The sequence below is a fragment of the Oratosquilla oratoria genome, chromosome 12, assembly GCF_046742065.1.
Source record: "Oratosquilla oratoria isolate Oo_2021 chromosome 12, ASM4674206v1, whole genome shotgun sequence".
NCBI classification, from domain to species: Eukaryota; Metazoa; Arthropoda; class Malacostraca; order Stomatopoda; family Squillidae; genus Oratosquilla; species Oratosquilla oratoria.
In genome coordinates, this window is record NC_134788.1 from 66,460,334 (window position 1) to 66,473,793 (window position 13,460).

Sequence of the window (13,460 nt, forward strand, 5' to 3'; positions counted from 1 at the left end):
TATATATATATATATATATATATATATATATATATATATATATATATATATCTGTATATTTTGATACTTCCCAGGCCAACATTAAGCAAGAGTCTGACAACCTTAAAAGAATAACATTTTCTATTAGCCTGTAACATAAGGGTAAATAAACATTTTGAACTTTTTTTCTATACACCCATTTGAACACCTGATATGTCAGTTATTTTGCTTCAGAACATATTATAAGATTTTTTTTTATCATTAACCAAGAAAAAACAGAAAATTATTTTAAATTAACAAAGTATACTCCATTTCATTCTTGAGTACTTCATTTGATACCTGTTGTGTTAATAGAGGATTCAAAGTCTGAGCATATCATATGAATAAGAAATATAAATAATTTTCTAACACATTACATATATATGATTTGTATGAAAACTAACATTGAATAAATAAAAATTTGCTTATAAAGCCTAAAATTCTTTGTCTACATCAAGACTATGAATCAAGTATATATAAACTTATAATGAATTAATGAAATACAAATCAATCTAACATTTGGTAAATTTTTAGAAGTGCACACCTTTGTGATATAGCAAGAGAAAATGATTAATTTTGTGAATTATAATACAAGATAAGAGGGAGGGAGGAGGGTGGAGGGGAGTGGAATATATAGGAAATGGAATGGGTGGGAGTGGTTTCTATGCCTTTTTCTTTGTGGCTACCCCCCATGTAGGGGGAAAAAGCCTTTGGTATATGTATGTATAATACATCAATGTAACATGCAATTTTCTTGGCAGAAATGAATAACAAAAAGTTGCTAAAACCAATTTACTAATGAAATAATGGTGGTTGAATGATATGCCGTATTTCTTCTGATAGATGCCAAGGTCGAAGTATTGTGAGGATGATAAATTAATCTATTCTAACCTAACCTAATCTAGCCTACATAACCTAACCTATATTTAGTAATTCAGTACCTCAAATTCTAAAGATTATACAGGTCATTGTCATTGATGCTGAGAGCCTAATTGTTATTGTACCTCGGGCGATTAACAGACAACGGCAGAACCCTGTATTCTTTCATAATATCCATGGAAGCCCTATTGTCTTTGTAACAGCGCTTATTAATGTCACCTGGAGTGGGAGAACACCTGGTCTACGATGTGAAAGCTATCGTCTAACCGACAGTGACTGGACTGGACAGACAACATGTCATCTCGACTGTATCCTAGCAGCTTCGTTCGATAGTTGTAGCAAGGTGTTTAATTTATTTCTGCCAAGGAAATTGCATATTACATTCATATATCATAATTTATAAAATATCTAATTTTCTGATGCTAAATCGCATACATGTGCCCAACTAAAAAAAATTGCTAACATTTCACATTTGACTCAGTGAAGAAGCTTTAACTTAAAATGTGATAAGTTGTAATGAAACATCACCTAAAAGCGGTATATGCAACCAAAATGTCGTGAATCTAGGACATTTGGGCCATGGATGTTTCTGCACCCTAGGACATTTGGGCTGGTGCATGAACATAAGTTCACAAAACAAAATTGCAAAAACAAAATTAGAATTGATACGAGTTATTTCACATTCATAAAAAAGAAATGTACCAGGTACATTGGGCCTTTCCTTTGCGTACCTATGAAGTAGGCAATCTATCACAATTTTGTTCACTTCATATCTAAAAGATTAGATTTTTTATGTCAGTACATATTTATTAATCAAAAATAACAATAAAAGTATATAAACCATAAAATACCTGATAATAACATGATAAATAGGCACACTGGGTCCCCCCAAGGTACCACACAATGTACCAAGCTGATTGGGTTTTTACCTAAGCCAACTACATATTTGTAAATTGATACCTTAAGCAAGTCAATACACATTTATCAATCAAAAACAAAAATATTCAAGGTATGTAGCAGCCATAGCAGAGTTTTTTTTCTAAAGAATAGTTCCACAAGAACTTCCTACATTATACATAAACATTAACTAAGATTCATAACATGCTTTGGCCCAGTAAAGATCATTTATTGCACATGCAGTACGCTCATGGTAAAATCAGTGTCAATACAAACCTGTTACTGATACTGTAAATCAAGTTCAGCTTGGTTATTACTACAATTTGAATTTGTTTACCAACACAATAGTGTAACTCAGAGAAGGTTCAGTAGGTGGGTTCAGGTTCATCATAGAAGATGTGTTTTAAGGGGTAACTTAATCAAATAATATTAATTTCCACTAAACTTGAGGTCTTAAAAATCTGTTTATTAATCAGAATTATTTAGTAAAATCTGACAACCTAAAATGAGCCACAAAATATTTAGATCTTTTACTTGATCTATATAGGTGGCATCACTGGACCATGACAACTGTTTAACAGCTGCCAGTTCGAGATTTTTTCGGACAAATTGTAAACATCTGCTAAGAAGGGGTATAGAGCATATTTTATTTATTCATTTTTTTAAACATTAAGAAACAAAACCTGTTTAACCTAGATTTACTCTAAGGTACATTATTCCGGGTCTCACTAATTGCAGATAGAGCATATTTTATTTATTCATTTTTTTAAACATTAAGAAACAAAACCTGTTTAACCTAGATTTACTCTAAGGTACATTATTCCGGGTCTCACTAATTGCAGAGAAACAGAGAAAACAGAGAAAATAAAAAAAAGGACGGGTTTTGCTCAAATGCACACTTCTATATATGTATGGTTGCATTATTTGAACTATTTTCTTTAAAGTGTGTGATTTCCATGTAATATGATCAAAGAGAACTTACGTTTTTATCATCTGCAATTTTACCGACCCCGGCTACGACTCGTCCAGCCCGCCGTCTATGATTACTGGTGGTATGGATCAAACTACACTTTTAAGTTTCTTATTGTTGTATTATTAGTGTAATAGACTACATATAGTTGAATTATTTAAACTCTTTTCTTTAAAATGTGTGGATTTTTATGTAATTTCACCAAAGAGAAGTTATGTTTTAGTCTCTGCAGTATGACCGACCACAGCTACATATACCGTAACAAATTAGGATATGGTTGCATTATTTGAACTATTTTCTTTAAAAGGTGTGATTTTCATGTAATTTGATCAAAGAGAAGTAACGTTTTTATCCTCTGCAAAATTACCGAACCCAGCTACGATTCGTGGTTACGATTCATGGTTACCGCTAGCCTGCCATCTATGTTCCGCGAATGCAGATCATCACTGAGCGTCAGAGTTGCCAGATTGGCGTTTTTAATGCCAAATTTTGTATCTTTGGAATGTTTTTACTGTGTTTGGCAGGAAATTTTGTTGGGTGGCATTTTTGGGAATTTGGCATTTTTGGGGGGCGTTTTTAAATACCCGGTCGTGATTAGAGATCACTCTTTTACTTGTATCAAGAATTAAATGATGATGTATATGAATGATATAAATTTATCTTGGTTATGTGGGAAATGTAAAGATTTTGTGCCTAGCCAAAGGATGTTTCAGCTCTTCTTTAGTGAAAATATGTAATAACGCAGTAGTGCATCAAACATTTCTAAATCTGATGATGCTTTTGATTATATTTAGACACAATAGAAAAGTCACAAATGTATTTTCTATTTATGTACATCTGAGTCTCAAGGAGGTTGTTTAATAAACTGGTTTAATTTATTGTAGAGGATACCAAAAAGTTTACTTAGGAACTTAAACGTAATGTATGGAGTAATACATTTTATTTTAGTTATTGGTATTTTTTCTTTCTCACATAATTTCTCACATAATATATTTTATTTTGGAAGTTCATATCTTTCTTTCCTTTTCACACAGTCTTGAAGTAGATTTATTTCAGAGGATGGTGGTTTATTACAGTACCGCTAGAATTAAATGATGATGTACATGAATGATGTAAATTGATCTTGGTCATATCATGTGACATTGTTTTACATTGGCTAGTCAACAGTAGAAAAATATTTTATATTGTAATTGTAGTTATACACATTATCTTTAACTAGTTGATCTTGGTTATATCATGTGGTATTGTATTATATTGGCTAGTCAACCGTAAAAAACTATTTTTCATATTGTAATTGTATTTATATACATTATTTTTAACTACACATGTAAAACCAAAATACAAAAAAAAAATCTTAGAAAATGTAATGGTTGGCATTTTTGGGGCATGTTTTAAAAACATTTTTGCAGCATTTTGTCAGAAGTTGGCATTTTTCCTGGTAGAAAACCTGGCAACCCTGCTAAGCGTGGTTGATGAAGTTGGCCAAAAACATAATAATTTTAGAATTTCTTGTGAGGTTCGAACATGTGGTAGAGTGAACATTTTTATTTTAAAAACTGTTGTTGTTTATTTCTTTACAATACAAAGATTACATAAATATTGCATACAATTAAATACAAAATTTTCAGTAAATTTTATTTAAGATACGCTATACAAAATTTATAAGCTATGAAATATGATATTGCGTACATTGTATTACGCAAAGTAGACCACTTGAAAAAAGAAACTAACGAAGCAGAGCGCTTTCGTATATTACATATTCAATGCAAAGAGGACATAGTTGAATAGAAATACATATTTTATATATGCATAAAAAAGGAATACAAAAACTCCATTAAATATTGACGTCAACTTCGCCGTGTTCCATCATGCCAACCAAGAAGACCACAGAATGGACTGGGATAACGCACCAATTATATTCAAATCCCATTGTAGCTTTCAAAGTGGTACCATCGCAAATGCCAAGATATTCCGCAAACTACGTTCCAAGAACTCGGTGAGATGTCCCTTGGGTAATGGTGCAACTCTTGCGTAACGAACGGGTGCTTCGAGGATAAACTGTTGCTTTTTTGTATAACCATAGTAGTTTGTTGCAGGAAGCGTAAAAAGGGAACAAATATTTTTGCGTAATACACCAAGTACATCAACACCTATAACCTTAGGCAAGTTTGAAGCTCATCTGGAACCTGATACGAATGCCGTTGCAGTCCTTGACAAGTGTGGTGGTGTGAAGAACCAAACGATTCATGTAACCGGGGATGGAATTGCCAGTCCAACTCTTTTTCGGTAGCACTGTGCAGGAATTAGCACCTAGCCACGAATTTACGAGTGCGGACAATCTATAAAGGCGAGAACAACGACTCTACGTGGGATGTTCTGTGGGTATCCAGACATTTGGGCACAGGATATTTGGGCACAGGACATTTAGGCACAAGACATTTGGGCACACGATATTTGGTCACAAAGTACTGGTTGCGACATCTGGGCACAGCATAATTCGTGCTGTATATTACGATCTCAAACCAAGAAAAAATAATAAAAGATGATTCTTTTGAACAGCAGGCATGAAAATGTTAAATTAGGCATGAATAATTTATATTAGTTGGGTTTTACTATGTCACGTGACGAATACAAAAAGATGATAAATTACTTAGTTTCCTACCATCAACTTTCAGACATACATATGAGAATCACACAGCATCAGACATGCATTGTTTCTGATTCTCTATGAATAAGAAAGGGGAAAAAAAAACCTGAAAAATATATAATGATGAAATAAAAATAATCCAAATAACTAAAATGTTAAAGAAATGTTATGTGCAAGTAAGCAAAGAATCAATGATTTTATACGAATATCAATTTATTTTTGGATAGTTTCACATAACCAAGACAAAGAGCAATGAAGGACTATCAGTGTTACAATTATAAAGGGCACACAGAAGGGTTTCACCCGAACTTTATGTTTTTGCATAGGTGTGTGTAGGGATTTCATCTAGTAATTGGTTGAATGATCGAAAACAGAGAGTTGTTTTAAATGGAAAAACTTCTAGACGGAAAAATATTACAAGTGGAGTTCCTCAGGGTTCCGTTCTTGGGCCACTTTTATTCATAGTATATATAAATGATATAGACAATGGACTACTGTTTCCAAATTTGCTGATGATACAAAACTGTGCGGCATGGCAAATGATCACTTAAACCAATTAGATATTCAAGAAGATTTAGATCAATTACAGCAATGGTCTGAAAAATGGATAATGAACACAAGTAAATGCAAGGTAATGCACATAGGTAAAAATAACAGCAAGTACGATTACAAGTTATTTGGAAATTCGTTAACAAAAGTGGATAGTGAAAAAGATCTCGGCGTAATTATCAGTAACGATCTCAAATCAACCAAGCAGCGTATTTCAGCCTCTGAGAAAGCAAATAAAATTTTAGGACTGATTGCGCGATCTTTTGACTTCAAAAGTCCATCACTCATTAACAAGCTATATAAATCGTTAGTTCGTCCACACTTGGAATATACTGTTTCCGTATGGTCACCGAATCTCATTAAAGGCATTGACAGACTGGAAAAAGTACAACGGCGAGCCACAAAACTGATTTAAAAAATCTGTTTTCCCTAAAAAAGGGTAGACTCAGAGGTGACTTGATACCGGCCTTTAAAATTCTAAAGGGAATTGACAACATCAAAAGTGACCAAATTTTCACATTGAATGAGAATCAGACAAGAAACAATGGTCTCAAACTGTCCGGAAATAGATTCAATTTGGAAGTAGGTAGAAAAAAACTTCGCCAACCGTGTAATTAATGAATGGAATAAACTTCCTGCACAGGTAGTGCAATGTAGTTCAGTTCGAAGCTTTAAGAATCATTTAGATAAACACCTAAGCAAGATGCTGTAATGATTATGATTTATTTTATATTATTTGTTTTTGTTTTGTCATCATTTGTCTGTTTGATTTTCATTTATCATTAGTTATATGTTAATTTATTATCATTTACTATTTACCTGTTTTTTATTATTTAACTATACCTATGCATTTATTTATGTATTTTATTTGTTGTTTACATTATTATAGTTTTTATTTATTTATTTTTTTACTATTATGATTTTTTCGCACCCGACCTAGATATGGACCAAAAGGTCTCCTGTCGGCATGCTCCGCCTTTGTAATCCTTTGTAATCTTACCAGAAGGGCTTCACCCGAATTTCTGCTTGACTGTAGGTACTTCACTTTTTGGGTTAGGCTGATTCAACATGGAAGTTTGGCATATAGTAATTGGAGTCAGATGTATCTTATTTTATTTTATTTATTTATCTATCTATTTTATTTTATTTTTGAAAATCGGCTTAATTACTATATGCCATTACAGATGGCGACCAGGTACTGATATAGGATTCTATACTCTACTGTACGTATTGTTTACAATATCATTCCAAAATGTCCATGACATTTAAAAATCATTTAGGTAAACACCTAAGCAAGATACTGTAATTAATCTTTTATTTTATATTATTTGTTTTTGTTTTATCATTTGTCTGTCTAATTCTCATGTATTATTAATTATATGTCAATCTATTATTATTTACTATTTACCTGTTTCTTTATTATTTAATTATACCTATGCATTTATTTATGTATTTTATGTTATTTGCATTAGTTTTTATTTATTCATTTATTATAATTAAGATTTTATCGCATCCGACCTAGATATGGAGCAAAAGGTCTCCTGTCGGCATGCTCCGCCTTTGTAATCCTTTGTAGGTTAAAATCCTAAATCGTCAAGTGAGCAAAAATCACCAGACACCATTGGTGCACAGATCAAAGAGTTTATTGTTTGATTTTCATTGATTCCTTTGATTAATAATTTCTATATAGAATTTATTATTCCTTTGATCTACCATACTACCATAATCCTGAATGAAAAAGTCCTCTAATGATACTTTCTATGGGATTCTATACTATACATATTGTTTTTGTTTTGTTATCATTTGTCTGTTTGATTTTCATTTATTATTAGTTATATGTCAATTTATTATTATTTATTATCTACCTGTTTGTTTATTATCTAACTATACCTATGCATTTCAAAAGTCCATCACTTAACAAGCTATATAAATCGTTAGTTCGTCCACATATAGAATATGCTGTTTCCGTATGGAGGTATTATGGGTGGTTTAGGAGGTATTATGGGTGGTTTAGGAGGTATTTTGGGTGGAGGTATTTTGTCATGGATCCGTGGACAAGTGGCTGCCTTTTACAGCCCACGCCGCCCACCTGAGGGAAAGGGCCCACGCTCTCACCTTCCACCCACTAGGGCACGATAACTCCCCCACTGGCGTGCTGTTACCCGCATTGTATATAAATGTATATATCCATGTACATAATTTATACAATAAACCTTTATTAATTGATTAACCATTGTCACATTTAGTCTTTGGACATTTAGTCTTCGGACATTTAGTCTTCGGACATTTAGTCTTCGGACATTTAGTCTTCGGACATGTAGTCTTCGGACATTTAGTCTTCGGACATTTAGTCTTCGGATATTTAGTCTTCGGACATTTAGTCTTCGGACATTTAGTCTTCGGACATTTAGTCTTCGGACATTTAGTCTTCGGACATTTAGTCTTCGGACATTTAGTCTTCGGACATTTAGTCTTCGGACATTTAGTCTTCGGACATTTAGTCTTCGGACATTTAGTCTTCGGACATTTAGTCTTCGGACATTTAGTCTTCGGACATTTAGTCTTCGGACTAAAATTTAGTCTTCGGACTAAAATTTAGTCTTCGGACTAAAATTTAGTCTTCGGACTAAAATTTAGTCTTCGGACTAAAATTTAGTCTTCGGACTAAAATTTAGTCTTCGGACTAAAATTTAGTCTTCGGACTAAAATTTAGTCTTCGGACTAAAATTTAGTCTTCGGACTAAAATTTAGTCTTCGGACTAAAATTTAGTCTTCGGACTAAAATTTAGTCTTCGGACTAAAATTTAGTCTTCGGACTACAATTTAGTCTTCGGACTAAAATTCAGTCTTCGGACTAAAATTCAGTCTTCGGACTAAAATTTAGTCTTCGGACTAAAATTTAGTCTTCGGACTAAAATTTAGTCTTCGGACTAAAATTTAGTCTTCGGACTAAAATTTAGTCTTCGGACTACAATTTAGTCTTCGGACTACAATTTAGTCTTCGGACTAAAATTTAGTCTTCGGACTACAATTTAGTCTTCGGACTAAAATTTAGTCTTCGGACTAAAATTTAGTCTTCGGACTAAAATTTAGTCTTCGGACTAAAATTTAGTCTTCGGACTAAAATTTAGTCTTCGGACTAAAATTTAGTCTTCGGACTAAAATTTAGTCTTCGGACTAAAATTTAGTCTTCGGACTAAAATTTAGTCTTCGGACTAAAATTTAGTCTTCGGACTAAAATTTAGTCTTCGGACTAAAATTTAGTCTTCGGACTAAAATTTAGTCTTCGGACTAAAATTTAGTCTTCGGACTAAAATTTAGTCTTCGGACTAAAATTTAGTCTTCGGACATTTAGTCTTCGGGACATTTAGTCTTCGGACAATTGGTCTTCCTTTGCAAAATAACTGGTCTTCAGGCATTTAGTCTTCTGGACAAGTCCTCATCTTCAAGTTATAATAGGATAATCAGCTTAAAATATCTATATTAAGAAAAAAAGATAGATTGAAATTCATGTCTATACAATTCTTTATTATTTATAGACACATATGATATGCATTATTTTCAGTACAATGTAATACAATCATTCAAGAACGATTGAAATTTATGTATAGATAATTCTTTACTATGTATAGACACATATGATATACATTTTTCAATACAATGTAATATAATCATTCACTTTAATAAGTTTACAATTATGTAAGACGAGTAGAATTACGGGTATTTGTCAACGTTCTAGCACAGATATCATCATGAGAAACACAGTTTATTGAAACTTTTAGTTCATGATCGCAGACTTCTTCCAACACGACGAAGGAAATCATTGACATCTGATATGCCATCGCGATGCTGCTCGCAAAGTATTTAGTTTATTCTGAAGCTGGACATGTTTACGCTTAACTCGTTTCTTTGTTTACTTAAAATTTAGAACACCAAAATGCCATTATTATTTTTTGAGCACCAACATAACTACTTTGGTCATTCTTTATTTATATTTTATTTACCTTTATTTATCTATTTATGGATGAATGGATGAATGAACATAAAAAAATCCTTTTGGTGCCAAATAAGTCGCTTAACGCACGAAACCTGTTTATTATCTAACTATACCTTTGCATTTATTTATGTATTCTATTTGTTATCTACATTATTATAGTTTTTATTTATTTATTTTTTACTATTATGATTTTTTCTCGCATCCGACCTAGATATGGGCCAAAAGGTCTCCTGTCGGCATGCTCCGCCTTTGTAATCTCGCAACAATTATCGAACACGAGGCCCGAGTGCGCCTAAACGCGTGAGAGCGGGACATAATCCTGCCAGGGCGAGATTTCTCAAGAAGGGGGAAGTCTCGGGTAGCAGTACTTTCGGTAATTGCGGTGCGTAATTGATGTGATGAGCAATCGAGCGTGAATGTTCTCCATTCAGAATCTATCATATCTCTGCGGATAAAAACGTAACTTCTCTTTGATCATATTATATGGAAATTACACCTTTTAAAGAAAATAATTCAACTATATGCAGTCTATTACACTAAAAACACAATAGTGTTTCTAAATAGAGTGAAGTTTGATCCATACCACCCAGGCACGGATCCAGGATTGTTATTGGGGGGGGGGGGGCGATAAGCGATAACCGATACTTGAAACACGCCGAGAAACACCCCCAAGAATATAACAAATCTTAAATTCAAACTTGCCCAAGGTTATAGGTGTTGATGTACTTGGTGTATTGTGCAAAAATATTTGTTCCCTTTTTGTGCTTCCTGCAACAAACTACTATGGTTATACAAAAAAGCAACAGTTTATCCTCGAAGCACCCGATAGTTACGCAAGAGTTTCACCAGTACCCAAGGGACATCTCACCGAGTTCTTGGAACGTAGTTTGCGGAATATCTTGGCATTTGCGATGGTACCACTTTGAAAGCTACAATGGGATTTGAATATAACTGGTGCGTTATCCCAGTCCATTCTGTGGTCTTCTTGGTTGGCATGATGGAACACGGCGAAGTTGACGTCAATATTTAATGGAGTTTTTGTATTCCTTTTTCATGTATATACAAAATATGTATTTCTATTCAACTATGTACTTTTTGTATTGAATATGTGATATACGAAAGCGCTCTGCTTCGTTAGTTTCTTTTTTCAAGTGGTCTACTTTGCATAATACCATGTATGCAATGTCATATTTCATAGAATATAAATTTTGTATAGCGCATTTCAAATAAAATTTAATGATTTTTTTTATTTAATTGCATGGAATATTAAGCAACCTTTGTATTATAAAGAAATAAACAACAATAGTTAACAAAAAAAAAATCACTCTACATTTATTCAAGTTAGTATGCAAATATGCCCCACATGTTCGAACCTCACAAGAAATTCTAAAAGTATTATGTTTTTGGCCAACTCCATCAACCACGCTTAGCAGGGTTGCCAGGTTTTCTACCAGGAAAAATACCAACTTCTGACAAAATGCTGCCAAAAACTGCCAAATTGTTTTTAAAACATGCCCCAAAATGCCAACCATTACATTGTCTAAGATTTTTTCTTTTTTGCATTTTGGTTTTACATGTGTAGTTAAAAATAATGTGTATAACTACAATTACATGAAAACTATTTTTTACGGTTGACTAGCCAATATAAAACAATACCACATGATATAACCAAGATCAAGTAGTTAAGAATAATCTGTATAACTACAATATAAAAATAATTTTTACTGTTGACTAGCCAATATAAAACAATGTCACATGATATGACCAAGATCAATTTATATCACTCATGTACACAATCATTTAATTCTAGTGGTACTGTAATAAACCACCATCCTCTGAAATAAATCTACTTTCAAGAATGTGTGTGAAAAGGAAAGAAAGATATGAACTTCCAAAATAAAATATATTATACTCCGTATTATGTGAGAAAGAAAAAATACCAATAACTAAAATAAAATGTATTACTCCATACGTTTAAGTTCCTAAGTAAACTTTTTATTACCCTCTACAATAAATTAAACCAGTTTATTAAACAACCTTCTAGACTCTGACATACATGAATAAAAATACATGTGACTTTTCTATTGTGTCTAAATATAATCAAAAGCATCATCAGATTTAGAAATGTTTGATGAGCTACTCCGTTCTTACATATTTTCACTAAAGAAGAGCTGAAACATCCTTTGGCTAGGCACAAAATCTTTGCAACATTTCCCGCATGATATAACCAAGATAAATTTATATCATTCATATACATCATCATTTAATTCTTGATATAAGTAAAAGTGATCTCTAATCACGACCGGGTATTTAAAAACGCCCCCCAAAAATGCCAAATTCCCAAAAATGCCACCCAACAAATTTTCCTGCCAAACACGGTAAAAACATTCCGAAGATACAAAATTTGGCATTGAAAACGCCAATCTGGCAACTCTGACGCTCAGTGATGATCTGCATTCGCGGAACATAGATGGCAGGCTAGCGGTAACCACGAATCGTAGCTGGGGTCGGTAATTTTGCAGAGGATAAAAACGTTACTTCTCTTTGGTCAAATTACATGAAAATCACACCTTTTAAAGAAAATAGTTCAAATAATGCAACCATATGCTAATTTGTTACGGTATATGTAGCTGTGGTCGGTCATACTGCAGAGACTAAAACATAACTTCTCTTTGGTCAAATTACATGAAAATCACACATTTTAAAGAAAAAAAGTTTAAATAATTCAACTATATGCAACCATACATATATAGAAGTGTGCATTTGAGCAAAACCCGTCCTTTTTTGTATTTTCTCTGTTTTCTCTGTTTCTCTGTTTTCTCTGAAATTAGTGACACCGCATTATTCTATATGTATGTTTACTGTATGTCTGTTTTGGAACTATTCTCATAGGATACAGTCTCCACTTAAACTTTACCTTAAATGAATTTCCTGTATGTTGTTGGCTTAAATTATTTCTTATCTTTTATTCCACTCCCAGACGTACATTGTTTTATATCAATTCATTCTATGATGATGATGATTTATGAGTTTTTTGGCCGACGGCCAGGCACTGGGACCAAAATGATCATTCAGCGCCACAATGAATTTATGAAAATTGAAATTAGTGAGATGTTAATGGAATGAATTTAAAATAAAGATAAGTTGCATAGTAAGACTATGCATATGAATAAAAATCAAAATGAATTTAAAAATTTGAATGAATAAAAACCAAAATGAATTTAAAAATTTGAATGAATAAAAACCAAAATGAATTTAAAAATTTGAATGGATAAAAACCAAAATGAATGTACAAATTTGAAAAAGTTAAATTCATATATATGATGATAATGAATTAACGAATACATAAAATAAAGTAAGATCTAAATGATATTTACATAAAAGTTGGAGCTTATAAAACAAATTAATTTATTTTAAAAATTTAACTAGTCCAGCTACATCTGCGTCATCTCCTTAAAGATTTGGCATGGGTTTGCCAGCAAGTCCATATTTACGTCGAGCTC

The 13,460-nt window shown here is 32.6% G+C and overlaps 1 protein-coding gene across 3 annotated transcripts in view; it reads right to left on the minus strand.

Annotated features, from left to right (window-relative positions):
• The window catches only part of LOC143031960 (BTB/POZ domain-containing protein 6-like), a 53,544-nt gene extending 40,649 nt beyond the window's left edge, over positions 1–12,895 (minus strand). Inside the window, exon 1 of one of the 3 annotated variants that reach the window (XM_076196359.1) lies at positions 12,875–12,895. The gene's annotated coding sequence lies outside the window, so the exon portion shown is untranslated. Of the gene's footprint in view, positions 1–2,070; positions 2,219–12,874 lie in introns of those variants that run through there. The other 2 variants (XM_076196357.1, XM_076196358.1) reach the window with 2 other exon arrangements.
• Positions 12,896–13,460: the final 565 nt, after the last annotated feature.